Source organism: Harmonia axyridis, chromosome 4 (assembly GCF_914767665.1).
Source record: "Harmonia axyridis chromosome 4, icHarAxyr1.1, whole genome shotgun sequence".
Classification (NCBI taxonomy): Eukaryota; Metazoa; Arthropoda; class Insecta; order Coleoptera; family Coccinellidae; genus Harmonia; species Harmonia axyridis.
This window is the reverse complement of record NC_059504.1, coordinates 48,256,585-48,278,019: the sequence shown is the minus strand read 5'-3', so window position 1 is coordinate 48,278,019 and position 21,435 is coordinate 48,256,585.

The following is a 21,435-nucleotide window of genomic DNA, read 5'->3' as shown; positions in this document are numbered from 1 at the left end:
TTATGACTGCACGCAAAGTGAATTTATAAACCCTGGTGACGTTTATGGTTATGATATTTCATGTTTTTCTATTTCCCGGTGATAGAATAAATAAGTTTTCTATCAAAACGTCTCCGAAGTAGAAATTCCATCTAGGACCGTAAATCATGTCGACGAGTGGAGAAACGTCGTTTTCAATATGCAATTTGGTTGGTTCCATTATTTACGAGCGAACTGAGAATCGCCTCGACTATATTTCCATACTTGCAGTAACATTGTGTTAGACCGGTATTGTTGCAAATTTTTACTGCCATCGCGTAAAATTTACGTTAGATCGATCGCGGAGGCTGAGCTCCAATATAATCCAAGATTTTATCATACGCGATTTTCCCAAGATTATTCATGGAATCGGGTACAAAATATTTCATGGCATTCTTTTCGTTAAGTTAAACTGAAGACAGTGGCCTTATTAGAAAAATTACTCAGGCATTTTTCGTAGTTGAATATAATTATTGTGTTTTATTCTTCGATGAAAAAATAGTTTGAGTAGGAATAATCAACCTATAAAACCGGTTTCTCGTTTATATTTTTTTTAGATGGCATACTGGTCCCTAGGTGAAATTATTCTGAAGAAATGAATGTTCATTACAAATCAGTATGAATTTTTAGTTGAATCACAGCCCAATCAAAGATACATCATGAAGTTACCTAGTTTGGATATCAATTTATTGTCAGCTTTCTATGTTGCTTCTGAGTCTACCGTTCTTGTACGAGTTTATATGTTAAAAATTGACTGTAGAAATAAAAGATTTTGCAAAAAGAGGTTTAATTTTGAATAGCCCGGTAACTGAACAGGTGTCACTTAAGAAGATGCTATTTTTTGACATTTTACGAGTAAAAACTATGCCATTATTCTAAATGAAACTATACGCGCTTCAATGACGCATATTCTCCAAAAAATTATTGAGAATTTTGCAATCTCAGTTCGCAAATTTAAAGCACTTTTGGGTCGTTGTGAAGCACCTTCTCAGCCAGCAATGGTGGAACTGGTGGAAAATGTGATGTGAAGAATCGAAACTGAGTGCTTCGCTCAAGAACAACGAAGAATATTGATGATGTATACTCATTGTATAAGAGAACCGAAAATATCAATAAATGAATCACTATGAATCATAACAGAATGAAAAAAATAAAAAATTGAGAGTCTCAATATTGAGAACCCTCCAAGCTTTGTTTGATTTCATAATCTAAGACACGCGAGTCATCTTATAGATTTGTCGCCTAATCTATTGCATTAATAATTGAGATGGTCAACAGGATGCTTGGAGACCTATTAGTTTCTTCAAGTGTCGGAGCATGACAGTTTCAATGAATTTATAGGGAACGAATTGTTATTGTACATATAATGTGGAAAGGATGTGTAATACTTCGAGGTGTCGAAGATATGTCATGGAGTTGTAAATCTTGAAGAGATATACTGGGGGGTTGGGAAAGTTCGAAGACAATACGGTCGTACCAGATGTGTTGTTACATCTGTGAATCAGGTTCTAGTCCTTCGAGAATATTCGATTTCCAGGAATCCGCGAAGATCTTTGTGGGCGGTACGGCAAAATTCTTATTGGACTAGGGGATGGTACTTTCCCTAAGGGTGTGGTCAAGCCGGAAGGAGGGAAGGATATTCAGAGTGGACGGGGTAAGTTGCGGTCAGGGGACGAAGAAAGTTCGAATCGAGAGTCAGTTCAAGTTAAGTCGAAGACGAGTAAAGTTTAAGTTCTGTCTAACTAGATTAAGACGAGTCGCGAACGAGTTAAAGACGAGACGACCAAAACTTGTAATAAGACGAAGACGTGACATATCTAAAACGTTTCGAGTAACTAAAACTACAGTTAAAGACGAAATTCAGTACCTCAGTGAAAAACTTGTAAATTAAGACGTAATTAGGATCTTCTCAATACTGAGTTTGTACTGTATAATTGTGACTTTGTAAATAGATGTAAATAATTCAAAAGAGTTTAATTATTACAAACCCGAACAAACTCACGGAGTAAAAGACGAAAGGCCACGTAATCGAATCATACCTCTAGAAGATCGCTTAACCAAGCCTACATAAATATCTCAAATCAAGTCAAATCAAGCTTGAGTATGTAATTTTTCACGAGCTTGTTTTTCAAGTCAAGTAGTTGAAATGTTAAGCTACTCGGCTTGATGAATCCCTAATTACAACTTGAGAATATTTACAAAACATCTTTTCATTCGATTTCGAAGAGAATATTCCAACCAGCATAATAAAACGAATTTCGCGTGCCGTCTCCTTCAAAATCCTAATCACTTAAAGACGCACGTTCCGAGAAAACACAAGATAATCGAATCCATCCTCTTCCCGAGCAATTATCACGAAACAACCCCGGCGCCCTCCAAGTCCTCCAGAGCCGCCCCCCATGCACTCACCTGCACAGAGTGGCGATTCCGCGACCGGAATCGCAATCACGGACGTGAAACGTTTCCGATTTCACATCCGGCAACGCCGCCATTAAGTGATACGGCGAAATGAGACTAAGGAAAATGCACCTCTCCTTTGGAATAACCGGGTAATCTTGTTACTGCGGAAACGTAGCCGGCAATTTACCCTTCAACGATCGCGATGATTGCTCAATTGTTTCGAGGGGGGTGGAAATGGAGGTTGGGAGTTTTAGCGCGTGGAATGATTAACCCCTACCCCTCAGCTATCCTTTGTGATATGGAAGAGTTGCAGTTTTTATTGGAGGTCTACCCTGAATTCGGTAACGGTTTTGGATTTTATCAGGCGTCGGATGCTCCACTGGACTGGACGTTATTTTTTTATGACCTGCATGGATTTTTCCGGGTTGAATCGGCGATTGAGTCACGGCCGATTTGATTTTTTATTAATGCCAGTCGCATTATATTTTAGTTGCAGACATTTCGAAATAGGACTGAATTTTTCAGGAGAATATCATTTCATCATAAGGGTTTATTTTATACAATGTATGTAGGATCCAGTTATTGTTCCCTGTAAATAATTGCGATGGTCAACCGAATGCTTGGAGACCTATTAGTTTCTTGTCGAGGGCATGACAGTTTCAATGAATATACAGGGAACGAATTGTTATTGTACATATAATGTTAAAAGGATGTGTTATTCTTCGAGGTGTCGAAGATATGTCATGAAGTTGTGAATCTTGAAGAGATTTACTAGGGGGTTGTGAAAGTTCGAAGACAATACGGTCGTACCAGATGTGTCACATCTGTGTATCAGGTTCTAGTCCTTCGAGAATATTCGATTTCCAGGAATCCGCGAAGATCTTTGTGGGTAGTATGGCAAAGCTCTTATTGGACTAGGGGATGGTACTTTCCCTGAGGGTGTGGTCAAGCCTAACGAAGGGAGGTCGATATTCGAGACAGGGTCAGTTCCAATCGGCAAAGAGTCAGTTCAAGTCAAGTCGAAGACGAGTAGAGTTCAAGGCAACTCTAAGACGAGTCAAGTTCAGTCGGTCAACTTAAGACGTAAGACAAAAAGACGGTTCGCGGACAAGATTAAGACGAGTCGCGAACGAGTTAGAGACGAGACGACCGAAAACTTGAAGTACGACGAAGACGTGATAAACGAAGACGTTTCGAGTAATCAACAAACCAGTTAAAGACAAAATTCAGTACCGTAGTGAGAAACTTGCAATTAAGACGTAATTAGGATATTCTCAATACTGAGTTTGTACTGTATAATTGTGGCTTTGTAAATAGATGTTAATAATTCAAAAGAGTTTAATTATTACAATTTCAACAAAGTCACGTAGAAAAAGGCGAAAGGCCAGGTAATCGAATCGTACCTCTAGACGATCGATTAACCAAGCCTACATGTATGGTATAAATAATTCAATAAATATCACGATATTATTTCAAGGGTTTTGCAATGAGAGGTTTCATTTTGAATATCCCGCTTTCTAAGCAGCTATGTTTTTTTGACTTTAAACAAGTGAAAACTACGATATCACTAAAAATGGAAAAACTGAAGCACGTTTGGATCATTGTGGAGCAAGTTCTAGACCGACAATAATAAGACTGGTGAGAAAATTTCAGCCGTTGGAGCACGTTAGTAATGTGAAGAATCAAGAACATATGATAATAATGCTGATGAAGCCTGTAGTGTTGATGAAAATCCAGGTTTGTCGATTCCTGGTCGATCATTTGAATAAGGCAATCCACAAACTATATTTCACCGTATTTTGCATAAAGACTTGAGGCTTTTAAAATTAAATTAACATAAGAACTCAAGTCAGCCGATTACCATCAAGGCTCATGATGTCCTTGAAATGCATCAAAGTGATCCGGATTTTTATGGAAAAATCATTTTCAGTTATGAAGCCCCTATTGTCCTCGTAGGTTACATTGATAAGCAGAATTTTTGCATTTGGAGCTCGGACAATCCAAGACTGATTGTTGAAAAGCCTGTGTGTTACTGTTTGGTTTTTGAGCTGGTGGTGTGATCGGACCTTACTTATTAGGAAATGAGGCTGGTGGAACTGTTACCATAAATGGATTGCGCTATCGTACTATGATTAATGAATTTTTTACCGGAATTGGAAGATGTTAGTTTCCAACAAGACGGAACTACGTGACCCATAAACAATGAAAAAATCGCAATATTGCAAAAAATGGTTTCTTATTTCTCGATATATCTTTCATGGGGTTTCTTGCAGACATTCAACAACCCTATAGTAGCAAAGCATGTTTCACCTCGAATTCCTGGTTGTCTGACAACAAGTTAGCTGCTCGCAGCAGAAATCGCAGGTTTTTTTGTTGGATTCCAACAAATTCTTCCATGAATTGTATAAACGATATTGCAGATATAGTTAGAATGAATTGAAAAAAATGATGATGGGGATAAGATTATAGAGTCAATTTGAAAAAATGAAAAATTCGAAATTGTTTCCTCGAGTGAGTATGTTTGACGACACTGAGATAGTATTATTCATTTACTTTGTCAACTTGTGACGAAAAATACGAATGCAACATCAGCATCATTTCAAAAACTTCCACTTCCAATCATATTTTATTGGTTTTTCACGGAATTCCATCAGTAGACCAAAATTAAATTCGATATTCAGCAAAATTTATAGAAATGCATAAAAAATTCAATTGAAAAAATTAAGCATTGAAAATATACTGACGGCCGGTTACTGAAAGACCAATCAACGTAAAATTCAACTTTCAGCTGTCAATTCTATGGCAAAGCGTAATTTGGGTTGCTAGAAGTGGGTAAGGTTTACTCCTTTCATTTGAACTTTCTGCCATTCAACACAGTTAGTAAAATATTACATGTCAAGCGTCATTTTGGGTTTCTGAAACACATTTGAATTTTTCTTTTCAAGTTGAAAGCTCCAGATAACATAGATAAATTAATTTTACATTGTACAACAAAGAGTTGATCAATGTTTCAGAAATCGGAAGTAAATGACAACTGATGCACAAACTGATTCAAAGGAAGACTACTTTCATCTGAGTAATAAGAATAATTTAAACAATAATGAAAAAAATGTTTCGTTGATTTCCAAATCATCCCTACATGAAATGTCAGAATTTCATGAAAAATATTCGTCATAAATTCGTCAAAAACTAACCGCAGGTGTGCGGCCCAAATCTCGACCCATCTCCGAGAGATCATCTCTAATCGCAGCATCCGCAAACATCCCCGCATTGATATTCCGCTCGGCGCGGATTCGAGGCGAAAATCCTCCTCGGATCCGGAAAAAACCCCAGACAAAATATCCTTTCGACAACCGCGTCCAAGAGGGGGGCTGGTCCTCGAAGCAACCCTTCCCTTTTTTCCGGTCGTCTGGCCGGATCCGGGACGCCCCCCGAATACTGCGAGATAAATATCTTTTTCCAGAATCTGTCCGGGATCTGTGAAGCGTCAAAGAAGGCCTTTCCAGCAGAAAGGGCCGCGGGCACGAACCGGAAGTGGCGACATCTCTCGGTCGAATAAAAGATTGCGGTTTTTCCGCCGTCCTCTGAAACAATCCCGAGCGACGGCGGGGAAATTAATGCTGCAATGGACCAGAAGTAATGAGCGACTTGATTTTCCTCAAATACGCGAGCTATGGATTCGAATGTTTTGTTTATTTATTTGTAATTTTGGTTTTTCGAAGACTGCAAATGAAGGAACAAAAGTTCACATCTCATTTTTCCTTTAGGCATCAAGATTTTAATATTTAAATTGAATTTCCTTCACCTAAAGACTCATTCAACCGTTAAAATTTATAATCACTAAACAGTATTCATTAAAATCAACATCGATCGAAAGATATAATCAAAATTTCTAAAATTTTTGTTTGAATTATAAATTGTTCAATTGCATACTCTTTTCACAGAAGAGTAAGAGAGAAGATCTATGACTACCTGTTGTGATTGATATCTCTGTGAATCCGTGCCAGAGGACGGATGCTTTTCAGTTAACTCACAGTGTTATTCAATTAATCCACCTTTCACTTAATTTGTACAATTTGAAATAATTGATTCCTTTTTTGGTTGCTTTCAATATTTTGCCAATTTAGAATTGTATTTTTTGAGAAAAAAACCTTATAGGAAAGAGAAATATGAAATGGTTATGGTTCTAGAGAAATGATGTCATAGTTTTGATATGTATATTAATATAATATATATAGGTAAACTCATTTAACCTGTATAGTTATTCATAATCTCATATTCAAAGTCTCATAGATGTTGTCTCAGGATAACTGACGGATTGAACATCAATGGATATCTAGTTGTTTTATTTTAATTTCTATTTTAGTGATCCTCACTTTAGATTGGTCCTGGCCATAAAACGCACAAAATACAATTAAGTGCTCAGCGAAGAAATAAATCGAGGTGTGCTTGCATAACTGTTAACTACTGTACTTTCTAATCTTGAGTTTTTCTTGTTGCACTTGTTGACTGTAAATTCCAAAATTCTCCAGTACCTGGAAGTTACTTCCTCTTTTCTTCAAACATATTGTCCAAAACATTTTCTGCGTTAGCTAGTGATTCACGGTTTCTTCCTCTTGCACTAATCGTTTTCTCTTAGACTCATTCCTATAAGGTGTTTCTAGAGGTTGCAATGCCCTGTAAGAGATCCAGAGAGGACATGTCGGATGTAGTCCAATCCAGATACTTCACATTTTGGAATTATCGCATCCAAAGAATATCGACCCTTACTTGTTGAAATATTTACTATGCCAATACTCCACAATCGATTCAAAACCTTAATGATGGAATTCGAGGAGTTGTCGAGTACTTACAAAATGTGTGAATGGTCATGAAAAGTATATGGTACTGCAACCATAGCCGTGGCGGTCATTCAACTGTTATCGTTTTCAATCAGTAATGGAATGAATTCCTATTTACAATTAAATAGACATCCATTTTCCTTTATTTTCAATATCAAAAGAAATATCTCATTGGAAACATTTCAGAACAGTTCTGTGCTCTTCAATAGTAGCATGAATGAACATGTTTTGAAAAGCCCCCTAGTTCACATCAGTGCTTAACTCAATACCACCGACTGAAATCATAAAATTCGTCAAATATCCCCAACATCTATACCGACTTCTAAACACATCGGAATTCATAGCAGAGACATTTTTACAATACACAGCTCCGGTCTTGTTTGTCCAATGTGAATCCACGGCTGTGGCCTCATACCGATATCAGGGACGTTTCAGGAGGATTATCGATTTAGTTCATGTCGGCGGATATTTCGCTGTATAATCAAAGCGGTCGATGACGAAGAGTGGGCTGGGTAATGGAAAAAGTTTGGGTCCACTGGTGGCCGGATGATGGGAACGATATTCGCAACTTCTGACGTTTTGAGTAATCGGCTCGAACTATCTACAGGATTGGTAGTTTTTCCATGACAGCCGTAAATAGATGTTGTGTTACGATCCGGTTTTGTTGTGTTTGTGGAGTGAATTGATTCGAAATCTTGTTTTTTTTTTGACGTTTAGTAATATAAGTAATATAACATTCGAATGTTCGAAAAGATGTTGAAAAATGTGAGAATTTCAAAAGTGTGTTTTATGTTCAAACTATACTTCGATAATGAACAACTCAAGCTTGACCAGGATAGATGTATCTATTCATCTTATTCCATCCATAAATTCCATTCAAGTATGTCTAAAATGTAAATACCGAAATCAGATCAATAAAACACAAGTTCCAAATTCATTTTATCGTTTTCAGTTCAGACCCATTCACAAAATATTACACTTTCATTTGCCAATCATTCCATAATGTTGAACTCACTGATGAAAAATCTGTGACCATTTCAATACGGTTTGATTTGGTTAGGTGCGTATTCGATTCGTTTTCGGTAGCGTCTAAAACGAATGAAAACTCTTCACACACACTCGGTTTGTATAAGGTTTGATTTCACGACCGAATCAGCAAATACGCAGTCACTCACTTTTCCCACAATGCTCACTATGGAGCAAATACAAATTGCTGCCATGTTATTTTTCTATAGAAGAATCAAAAAACGAAAGAGGAATAATCGACTTCACTGGGTACACCCTATCCTCACCAAACGGGTGGAATTTGGTGCATTTTATACCCTTTTTACGAAATTAAGGGAGCACGCTCAATATCAATGTCAAGTGAATCAGACATTGCCAAATGTAAATTACAACATTTAAAATGAGAAAATGAGAATAAAATAAGATTTTTCCTTGCCGAAAAAGTGACCGAACCGAAACTGAATCGTATGTGTGTAAACGACCAATTGCTCTTGTGAACTCTGGACCCGAATGGAAACCGAACGAAACCGATTCGTGTCGAGGAGGCTTTTGGATCTATCAGTTATCTATTAGGTACGGAACACACACCGTATCACCGTTTCACACTTTTCCGGCGGCTACCGAAAACGAATCGAATACGCACCGAACCGAATCGAACCGTATAAGTGTGAAACAAGTCTAACAGATTCTCCGAGCTAGGTGAAAATGAAGATGATTTTCTCGATGAATATTCAGATCATTTTGATGCATTTCAAGGACCCATTAAGAAAAGATACTTTGCTGGTAATCGACCGGCTATTATTGTTTATAGTTATTGTTTCAACTGCACCTAATCCACCTTATTTCCAACATCGACAAGAAAACGATATACCTGGGTTTTCGTCAAAACTACTAGCTATAGCAGCCTCATTATCATTTTTTCTTGAGCGACGCACACGGCTCCGATTCTCCACATCACTAACTTGTCCTAACTGACCAAATTTTTTCAACAGTAACACTATTGCCGACCCATATGGTGCATCACAAAGACCCAGAAGAGCTTAAGTTTTGCAAAATTTTCACGTTTTTTGTAGTGTAGTTGATGAAACGTGTATCGTTCCGTTTTTAGTAATCTCTTAACTTCACTTGACAAATATCAAAAGGTGGCCGCTTCAAAAGCGATAGCTGGTATTCAAAATGAAACTTCTTATTGGAAAATCCTTTATTATAGTGGAACAATAGTTTGACGATGCCACGCTTCAATTTTCTCATCAAACGAACAGCCGATGCAGCAGCGCCACCTACCGGAACACCAGTTGGCGACTTCATTTCCCTGTCGCCAAAATAAATTATCCCCGCTATTTTTCGAGCTTACTACGGCGATATATAAATGTTTTGCCTGCTACAATTTGTCAGTACTGCGTGTCTCGCATAAAGCCTCTTCCGATTTATAAACAAGCCCACTCTTGGATGACGGACGACCCCATTTTGCCAGAGCTCCCATCTAATCCAACATTTAATTAAACGTGTTGAATTGTGGAACAATGTCCCGGCAGGGCAGCGCAGGGGCCTGAGACGGCGGGCTGGGTAATATAATCATGAACTGCTAACAGTGAAATGTACACACTGCCTCAGAGGTGGAAATTCGGAGAACAGGTGACAAAAATAACTTTTTCCCCCGTTTGTTGGATCATTCGAGAGATAGCGTGGGATTTGTTCCGTCATTTCTGATGGGGAATTTGAAGACTTTCCGAGTTTTCGGACGTTTGAGAGATGTTCTTCAGTTGAGTGGAAGTGGAGATGAATGGAAGGGCTTTCGAATCGAATGAAACGTGGCAACGTTATATTTCAAACATGCTGGATCTTTATCAAGAATCATGGAATTTGTTCGATGATTCAAGCAAATTTCAACGCAAAATTTATATTCTCAATGTTTTACTACCCATAAAATATTGGTTAATGGGTAATTGGGTAATGAAGGCAATCTAATACGAATATCAAAATTATGACATCATTGTGCCAAGACCTCCACTACATAATATATGCTTTTGTGTTAAGCAATAAAATTTCAACTGACAAAATATTAAAACGAACCAAAAGAAAGATAAATTATCTAAAACTCTACAAATTCAGTGAGAAGTTAATAAATTGGATAACTGAAATAACATGGAGGCAAACGCACGTTTCGAAATTGTTTACTTTTGATACAAGTTTTACTCATCATTGTCTGATAATTTAAAAAACAAATATATAAAAAACTCTTTCTCTGGTAGGATATACAAAGATAGCAATCACAACAGGTAGACATAGATCTTTCCTGTTACTCTTCTGTGAATTGGGTATACAAATCTTATAAATGGTTGTCCAGATTGCTCTGAATTCTCTAGGTCAAATAAGTCTACTTGATGAAGGTCATCTGAAATGAAGGTTTTGTCAAAATGATGTGGTTATTTTGATGTCTAAAAGTTCCTAAATTCACAGAAATTTTAATCAAAATGAAAATTTTATGTTTTCATGCAACAAGTGCGCAATAAGGAGAATAATTTAAGAGAATGGGGCAGTAAAATCTTTTCGAATATTCCACTCAATGCAAATTTTCCAATAGTGTATTCCAAATCACGTGACAAAAATCTCGAACACTACCCTTCCTAATGCAACTCGATGAAATTTGAATCACAAAAACCAAGTCGTTCGTGAAATGAGGTTGTGTATTCCAACGATTATAAATTTGCATCTTTATTATATCTAGTTGACGTAGTACTCCTTATTCTCATTACATTTAATACAGTTTCATCGATATAATTTCCATAATCAGCGTAAACAACATCATCTCCTCGAGGCTGCTCCATCTCAAATTGATTTCATGAACTCCTCTCAACGGAATAAACTTAGTTTATGCATCACATGGAAAATTTTCTGTATAAATCGAAGCAAAGGCAGACTCATTTGAATCTGGCCTGAGTAAATTAAACTGTGTTATTCCGCGAAAAGATTCTGCGTAAAAATTATTAATTTTCGTATTAAATTTGGAACAAACCACTATTGACAAATCATATGAAACTTCATTCTATACCTATAGCAAATTTGGAACAAAAATTACAGAAATCTAAGTAATTACATCACTACTAGGTGGCTTTTGTTTTGAAATTCCAAATTTATTTTACAGTACACAAATATTCTACAATGCGTGTGATTTTTCTGTCTATACTGTTTGCAGAATTGAACCAATATCTGATGGAAAACTTTATTATTATCAATGATAGCACATTTATGAAATTCTGACGTAATTGTAATAAACCAACACTGAAATCTCTCTGTCTCTCTCATATCGTTACCATATATTTATGAAGATATGTATGTATACCTGAATTTCTGTTATATCCCAAAGCTCTCTGGTTGATATTCTGAAATGTCACATAAAAGAGAAATGTACATAGAACTTCCCCCATTACATTGAACTTTCAGTTCGTTTCAATATGCATCGAAAACTTTGATATGGTAATGGAAACGTTTCTGTTATTTATTTATTTACCCAACTTAACATCAAAATTACAAAAATCATTGCAATATTGCATTTTGCAGTGATAATGTCAATGTTTTCCTATGAGCAGTTTCATTTTGAATAGCCTGCTATTTGCAGCTGTCCTTAATGAAGCATATTTTGAGATTTGTCAAGTGAAAACTAAGTCGTTACAAAAAACACTGCATGCTTTAACAACACATTAAAATTTATTACAAGAACAATGAAAATTTTGCAGTCAGTCACAGTTTATAAAACTAAAGCACTTTTGGTCATCGTTGTGCACTTCTCGCCGGTCAAAATTTTGAAACTGGTCGAAAAACTTGAGCTGTTTGGACAATAGTGATGTGAAGAATCGAAATTGTGTGCGTCGCTCAAGAAAAACTGAAAATATTTCAGCAGCAGTGTTGACATAAACCCAGGTTTGTCGTTTCCTCGACAATCTTGGGGATATGGCATTCCAGAAACGACATTAAACCGTATTTTGCATGAAGATTTGGATTTTTGGGATTTTTGAAGTTGAATTAACATAAGAACTCAATCCGGTAGATCGTCAGAAGTCGAATCTTTGTTGATTGTGTTCTTGAAATGCAACACAATGATTTGGACTTTAATCGAGAAATCATCTTTTGATTAGATTGCGCTTCCGAGCTATAATTAATGATTTTTTATCGCAGGAATTGAAAAACTTGATGTGGATGACGTTTTTTGTCAACAAGACGGCACTACGCGCTACACAAGCTATAATAATTACAATTTGCAAGAAAAGTTTACTGACCGTCTTATTCCTCGAAGGGTCGATCACAATAGGCCAACGAGATCTTGTGATTTGGCTCCTTCAGTCTTTTGTAACTGTGCCACGTGGAAGATAAGGTCTATGCGGTATGTAAACGGCTGAATTGCTCCTTTTTTGCCATCAATAAAATTAAGAACTTATTACCCCTAAAATCAATTATAGAAACCTACTACTGTTTATGCTATCCGCATATAGCATATAACATACTCATATGGGGCGGTACGTCTGAACTGAATAGAGTTCTCGTTTGTCAGAAGAAAATTATAAGACTGATATTTAATATCCATCCACGCACATCTTGTAGACCTTATTTTTGTGACAATGAAATATTAACAGTAGCGGGTATCTACTTGTTTAAATGTTTACTTCATACTAAAAAGAATGAAAAAAATCTCACTAAGTTATCAAGTTACCATTCTTACCCAACAAGGAGCGGTGATATCCTAGTAATTCCTGGGCACAGAACATCAAAATACGAACAATCTCCCAACTATCAGGGGATTGTTCTGTTCAATCATTTACCAGTCTCTATAAGAAGTAGAAATATGTACTACTTCAAAAAATTAGTTAAGAATCTGTTACTGAATAAATGTTACTACTCAGTAAGAGAATATTTAGAGGATAATGACTTAAAACTATACGAGTAACAGTCAATTGCAAATATTGTTTAGTTTAATCTTTTTGAATTTTCTTTCTTTTTCTCTATTATGACCTGTCCTATACTTGTTTGTCTTAAAGGATCAATAAATGTTATCCGACTTTTGCCTATACGCGTAGGATTTTTCCTCGCCGTCGGCTTCTCACTCCTCGCTAAGAGGAACATTCACTCAATCCCAGATATTTAAAATATCAGAAGGGCTGAGCTCGGTCGTGTCCGGTCCTTGTGGTCCCCCTGGTTCTCGTCGAACTTCTGGTCCTCTTACACGCGATCCTTGGACCTGTCCTTCGCTTCCTAGGAATTTTCTCACCGTCCTTGCAGTACCTAAAAGAACAGCTTTTTGCATTATATTACATATATACTCACTAAGTCCTAGTTGCTTGATATTTCTCTTGAGATTTTTGGGTACTATTCCTGTTGTTGAGATGATAATTGGAATAGTTCTCGCTGATATCATTCCCCACTGGCGCTTTATCTGGAATTCGAGGTCCCTATATTTTGAAATTTTTTCGACCTCTTTTTGACGCATGTTGTTGTTATTAGGTATTGCTACGTCGATGAGTATTGCTGCCTTTTGTTGTTTATCAACTAGCAATATATCTGGCCTGTTGTGAGGGACTGTTTTATCAGTCAAAACTGTACGATCCCAGTACAGTTTATAGCGTTCGTTTTCCAGGATGGTTTCCGGTCGGTACTTGTAGTATGGCACTTTTTCAGAATTAATTAGTGTTAATTTAGTTGCCATTTCTTGGTGTAGTATCTTTCCTACTGCATCGTGTCTCTCTTTATATTCATTTCCTGCAAACATTTGACATCCTCCCGTGATATGTTGGATTGTCTCGTTCGTTGGACAACCATAACGGCATCGATCGTCAGTAATAGTTCGATCCTTTATGATATGTTTGCAGTAATTTCTTGTTGAGATGACTTGATCTTGGATGGCTAAAAGAAATCCTTCCGTTTCTGGATACATCGCACCTGATGTGAGCCAATAGTTCGACGCTTCAATGTCGACATGATCCTGGTTCACCTCGTTGAAATGTCGTCCATGTAGGGGCTTTTCTCTCCATCTTTGCAGTTTTTCTTGGATTGTCTGGTGGTTGTATGACAATTGCTCCTTGTGCAGTTGTAAAGGTGTTGATTCGTCTGCTTCGCACAGTACTTTGTAGATCTCTGACGTGCCTGATTTGTCTTTGAAGTATGTTCGTAGGCATTCAATTTGACCATGGGCAAGTTCCATGATGTCTAGCAGACCTCTGCCTCCTTTATTCCTCGGCAGTGTCGTCCTCTCAATGCTACTTTTCGGATGGTGCTTGTGTGCTTTCGTCATCAAGGTTCTCATTTTGCGTTGCAGGTTTTCCATATCTGTTTTGGTCCATGGAATGATACCGAAAGAGTATGTAAGAATTGAACATGCATATGTATTGATAGCTCTCGTCATGTTCTTGCTGTTGAGGTTTGTTTTCAAAATTTTGTTGATTCTCCTAATGAACTCAGTTGTTAAGTCTTCCTTCATTCTTTGATGGTTTATTCGTCGGTTTTGTTTCATTCCTAGGTATTTATAAAGATCGTCCGATTTCATTGCTTCTATCTCCTGTCCATTGGAGAGAGCTATCGGTTCATCTTGGATTTTTCCACGCACTACGCTAATAGTACGACACTTGTCCAATCCGAATTTCATCCCCACGTCTTCCGAAAAATTTTCCACCAGTTTGACCATAATTTGCAAGTGGTTTTTGTTGCCTGTTATAAGTTTAATGTCATCCATGTATAGCAAATGATTGAGTGCAATATTATTTCTGTTTCCTTTCACATTGAAACCTTTTTCAGTAGCATTCAGTTGTTTAGAAAGGGGGTTCAGCGCCAAGCAGAACCATAAGGGACTCAACGAATCTCCTTGGAAAATTCCCCTTTTTATTGGAATATCTTTAGTAGTTATGTTCGCTGTAGAGAGTTCGATATTCGTTCTCCAGTTGCACATTGCATACTTCAGAAAGTTTATTGTAATTGGATCGATCTTGTATATTTCCAAAATTTTTGTCAGCCACCAATGTGGAATAGAGTCGAAGGCCTTCTTATAGTCAAAATATGTCATAAAAAGATTTCTGTGTTTTTTGAAGGCTTGGTTGCATATGATGGAATCTATTATCAGCAGTTCCTTCGATCCTAGTGCATTCTTGGAACATCCTTTCTGCTGTGCTGTCATTATATTATTTGTCTCGCAATGTTTGTAGATACGAGATGCTATACATGATGTGATGATTTTATATATTGTTGGTAGACATGTAATTGGTCTGTATTTTGATGGATCCGCTGTGTGTTGCATATCTTTCGGTAAGAGGTAAGTGGTCCCTGTTGTTAAAAATTTGGGCATTTCCGTTGGATTACTTATAACATCATTTATGGTTTCAACTAGCCTGCCGTGTATACACCAAAATTTTTTCAACCAAAAGTTGTGGATTCCATCTGGGTCGGGTGATTTCCAATTGTGTGTGTTTTTCAATATTTCATGGAATTCTTCTATAGAAACTGCGTTATGCGGCATTTGTTCCATTGTCTCACAGGATTTCTCTTCATTTCTTATCCAATCAGCCTGGGAGTTGTAGGGGGTTGGTGTAGCCAGTTGATCTGTCCAAAAATTCTCAATATCCTCGACGGTTGGATAACTTCCTGGTGTTGCTGACATTATTATTATTATTATTATTATGCCAATGCTCCACAATCAATTCAACACCTCAAAGATGTAATTCGTGAAAAGAACGAGATATGTGCGAAATGGTGATGGAAAATCTCATGAAAAGTATATGGTGCTGTAACCATAGCTATAGAAATTCATTTTTTGCAATATATGTCCGTGGTTGAAAGTGTCAAAAGCTTTCGTAAGATCCAGAAAGAGAGCCGTCACAATTTCAGAATCTTCTAGAACCCCCAATGTCTTCTAAATGAATTCAAATATTACATGCATGTAGGATCCAGTCATTTTTCCCTCTAAATAATTGAGATGGTCAACAGGATGCTTGGAGACCTATTAGTTTCTTCAAGTGTTGAAGACATGACAGTTTCAATGAATTTACAGGGAACGAATTGCTTCTGTATATAACTTAGAAAGGAAGTGTTAATTCTTCGAGATGTAAATCTTAGGAGATTTACTGGAGGTTAGGAAAGATCGAAGACAAGACGGTTGTACCAGATGTGTTACATCTGTGTATCAGGTTCTAGTCCTTCGAGAATATTCGATTTCCTGGAATCCGCGAAGATCTTTGTGGGCGGTACGGCAAAACTCTTATTGGACCAGGGGAGATACTTGGTACTTACCCCGATATCGGGGTGATGCGATGGGTGTGGCCAAGTCGGAAGAAGGGAAGTCGATATTCAGGGGAGCGAGTTCGAGTAAGTTCCAGCGGGTAGAGAGTTCAAGTTCGGGTTAAGTTGAAGTCAAGTCTGAGACGAGTAGAAGAGCAAGTTCGGTCGGTCAACTTATGACGTACGACGTGAAGACGGTTCGAGGACTAGATTGAGACGAGTCGCGAACGAGTTAAAGACGAGACAGCCGAAACTAGAATTGAAGACGAAGACGAAACATATCGAAGACGTTTTGTAATTAACAAGACGAAAGACGAAATTCAGTACCCTTCAAACTGTGTTTGTACTATAAATGTGGCTTTGTAAATATACAGGGTGTCGCGTAAAGACCACGTCAAACCGAAGGAAAATGTAGATCAAAGGATAACTCACCTGCTTTGACAAAATTTTCATAATAAAAGTCTTACCGTTTTCGAGATATTTTTTTTTTGTTGAAAATAATGAATTTTTGCCCCTTCCAATAGTTTTGCCCTTTGGTACAATTTTACATCTCTCTGGTTAATTTTTTCTATGAAATATTGCTGAAGAATGATTTCAACGTTTATATTAAAAACATCCTCCGAAAATTTTAAAGGGGGGCTATGAGAAATATTTTTATTGGAAATTTTGGTAGTGGATTATTTTGTTCATAAAGTTTAGCACATCGTAGTGGAGAAAAAAATGTACCGGGCTACTGCTGCACATTACACCAATTAATTGTCTATTTTATAGTGATTTCAAAGGGGTATCACACAAGTCATTTGGTACAGAAAGACTCGTCGCTCCAAATGATCTTATTAAAAAAATCTGGATCTGCATGATGTTTTCCAAAATTTGCCGGCAAAATTGAATTTCGTTGAGGTGAATAATTATGCGAGTAATATTTTCGCACGTAAACAATTGCCATTATTCACTAAGTAATGCAACATCGAAGATTTCTCAACAGAATTGACAAACTTGATTTTGTCAGAAACGTACCCATTTGGATAAAAATAGCCATATCTTTGTTCTTTGAAAAACAAATGACTTGTGTGATACCTCTTTGAAATCACTATAAAATAAACAATTTATTGGTGTAATGTGCAGCAGTAGCTCGGTACATTTTCTTTTCACTACGATGGGCTAAACTTTATGAACAAAATAATCCACCTCCAAAATTTCCAATAAAAATATTTCTCATAGCCCCCCTTTAAAATTTTTGAAGGATGTTTTCGATGTAAACGTTGAAATCATCCTTCAGCAATATTTTACAGAAAAAATTAATCAGAAAGATGTAAAATTGTACAAACCGTAAGGGCAATACTATTGAAAGGGGCAAAAATTCATTATTTTCAAAAAAAAAAATATCTCGAAAACGGTAAGACTTTTATTATGGGAATTTTGTCATAGCAGGTGGGTTATCCTTTGATCTACATTCTCTCTCGGTTTGACGTGGTCTTTACGGGACACCCTGTATGTAAATAATTAGAAAGAGTTTAATTATTGCAAACGCGTACAAAGTCACGGAGAAAAAGACGGAAGGCCAGGTAATCGAATCATACCTCAAGACTAGAAAATTGATTAACCAAGCTTACATTCATGGTTACACAATCTCAGGAAGTGGTTTGGCCAGACGTCCATACAACTTTTCAGAAACGCAGCGAACAAGATAAAACTTGCCATGTTGAATGATAGGGCACGACAAGAAGAAGAAGAGTTGATTTTGAATCAATTAACCTAAAGACCTCAATGTTATGAAACATACTCAACGATTTCATAGAGATTGGTCCTCGTCACTTCGAGTTTATTCCTTGAGCGTAACCTACAAATCGACCATTGTAAATCGGCGAAGCAGTATACGACGGCCATTGTGTTGTTCCTAAACGTCTGAATGCTAATATAAACAACCCTTCCAGTTCCCAAGTGGCTTGTAACGATCAAGTCGCGTACAGTTCACTATAAATCAGGGTGTCATTGTTGAGAGCCATTTTCATTATAGTGATTTTCCAATAATCAATCCGGCTATGTACTTTGGATATTAATCCTCTGTTGTCACTGACGGGACGCTATCGGCGTTTGGTGTGAATGAAAGCGATTCGATTGATGGCGAAAATTTCCAGCAGTAGTTCTCGGTTGGCTCCGGATATAAATACGGAAATTAAATCGGAAAACGCTTTCTGTTGGTTCACTCGAATGAAATCGTTCAATAGTGGGTAGCATTAGGTTGGAAAGGGCTCTGCCGAACATATTTTTGTTGACATATGTTTTGTAATCTGATTTTCAACTTGGAATCCATTTCCTCTATGATTTTTTTTTTGTGTTCCCTCGGGTGCTCCGGGTCATATTGAAAATTGAAATTCATTATAGAATCACTTCACCTAGAACACCTTGAGATTCATTTGATTTCTCTTCTTCAAGTGCCTGTAAGTCCATTAACTTTTTTGTCGTTTCTAAGAAAACGATTCAGTTTCAGTCTCAGGATTTCAAAGTGTGTAGACAATTTTGGATATGAAGAAATGCATCATACAGGGTATTTCATTCTTCGTCAGCCTTCCCTTATCCACTTCTGGACGTAGGCCTCTTTCATGTTCCTCCATGCTGTCCTGTCCTGAGCTATCTGAAACCATCTATTTCCTGCACACTGCTTTATATCATCAAGCCATCTTTTCTGTGGTCTACCTATACTGCGTTTCGTCGTTCTTGGTCGCCAGTGTGTCATTATATATGTCCATCTCGATGTGTCTTGTCGAGCCACGTGTCCTACCCACTGCCACTTCAATTCTGCAACACGCGCTATAATATCTACGACTCTAGTTCTTTGTCAGATTTCTTCGTTCCTTTTTCTGTCTCTAAGACTGACATTGAGCATAGTTCTTTCCATCGCTCTCTGCATCACCCTCAGCTGGTTTGCGGTCTTCTTAGTTATTGCCATCGTTTCTAGGCCATATGTCGCTACTGGTAATATGCAGTATTTCATTGGGAAACGGAAATACTTCACAGGTGCAATGGTGGCATCACCAAGGTGGTTCTGGAGATACCCCATTTATTGGGTCTTACCGTCTTCGTAGCCGAGATACAGTGTGTTTAATGAATTTTGCCCGTTTCTTTCTGAGGCCATATCAAACGAACCACCAGGTATATTTTCTTCATATTTGGCAAATATGTTCCTAATTGAGAGCCCTAACGTATCATGCAATAACCGCCTTGAAAATCCAGGTCCGGGTTAACAAAAAATTATGAAATATTACTGGCTTCCTGCCAATCTACACGAAATTTCGCAGCACGAACTTGACATGAATATTCTACTACAAACGCGAAATTTCAACTCGATCAAATTTGTATTTACAGAAATGTTGAGATTTTTTCAGATATTCTTAATTTCTTGTTGTTCTGATAATATGATCATTAGAAATTCTGCATGTAGTTAAAAATTGTTATTTCATATCAACGTTTATAATCATCGTCGGTTTTTTGGTGAAAAAAATGTTGGGTTTTTATTTTCGATATTTTTCATGAATTTTCTTGTGTTCTGGTTGGGCGATCATCTTAAAATTCTGACGAAGTTTTTAAATCGTCAAAAAACAATTATGATTGTCCATATTTAGGGAACCCCTAGTCGGTTTTCACCAATTACTTGACAGTGACATTTGAGATCCGAAACTACCCCGAAAATTACAAGTTTCTAGTACTTTTTATTTGATAGTTATCTTGTTTACGACTGTAATTTTTTGTAGATACAATTTGTTGAAGGATTTGATAACGATTTTGAAGATAGTTTGTTAGATTATGGATCTACTGTTTTTTATTCTTCGAAAAACATTCAGTGACTTGCTACTTCTTTTTTGGTATTATTTAAATGTCTGCGTCATTACCATTGTAATGGCATAAATAGTTCCTCTTTTTCCTCTTGTAAACTTTTTTCACGAGTTCCAAAATGTGTCTCTAGGGATATTGTATTATCAGTCATAAAAGGGCTGATAGACTAGTTATAATAACACCTACAAGAAGAGCCAAGTAGTGAGTAGAATCCACATGCAAAAACTTCGGCAATAAAGTCCCCACTTGACCCAGGAAAACGCTAGTCTGGGAATACGCGCTAGCGTTTCCCCTTCCCTCAGTCATACAAGACCGGAAGCAGGGGAAAATTTCTCGGATATTGTACAGAGCGAATACGTTTACTGGCACAATGGGCATTTGTTGTCGGTCGATCACAGATATTGGAGAATTCCTACACTTAGAGGATTCGTATTGTGGGGATATTTGCGTGTTTTATTGAGGTTTTAAATGGAACCAACCGGGTTCGGTATGTGGGGAATTATATGCAAGGAAATTGGAGAGAAGATGGTTAATAGTAATTTCAACTTAATGCTTCATTTCAAAAATCTCGTCAACAGATCCTCATTTCACTTTTTTTATCAATTACTTTTCAATAAGAATTATTATGGGTACCAGGGAACTGTAGGGTTGAAGGAAATGAAAGAGCTGATGAGTTTGCAAAAAGTGCAACAGAAGGTTAACACCTGCTGGACCTGAGCCTGTCTGTGGGATAGGAAATACCAATATAAAGCTGCGGTCCAGCTATGGGAGTTGAACAGCAGGACAATCCACTGGACTAACACTCCTAGACTTGTTCAGGCAAAGAAATTCGTGAATATTTCACCTACCTACGCCAAAAAGCACCTGAAGCTGTCGCGAGCCGAGCTTCGGGTGATGGTGGGACTGCTGACGGGGCACTGTCGGTACAAACATCATTTGTACCGTATGGGAAAGTCAGCAGACGAGATTTGCAGGCTCTGTGGATCGGAAACAGAAACAGCCGAACACTTGATATGCAAGTGTCCGGAGCTGGCTGGACTAAGAACCATTCACATGGGTAAGCCGGTTCTGGATACCAGAG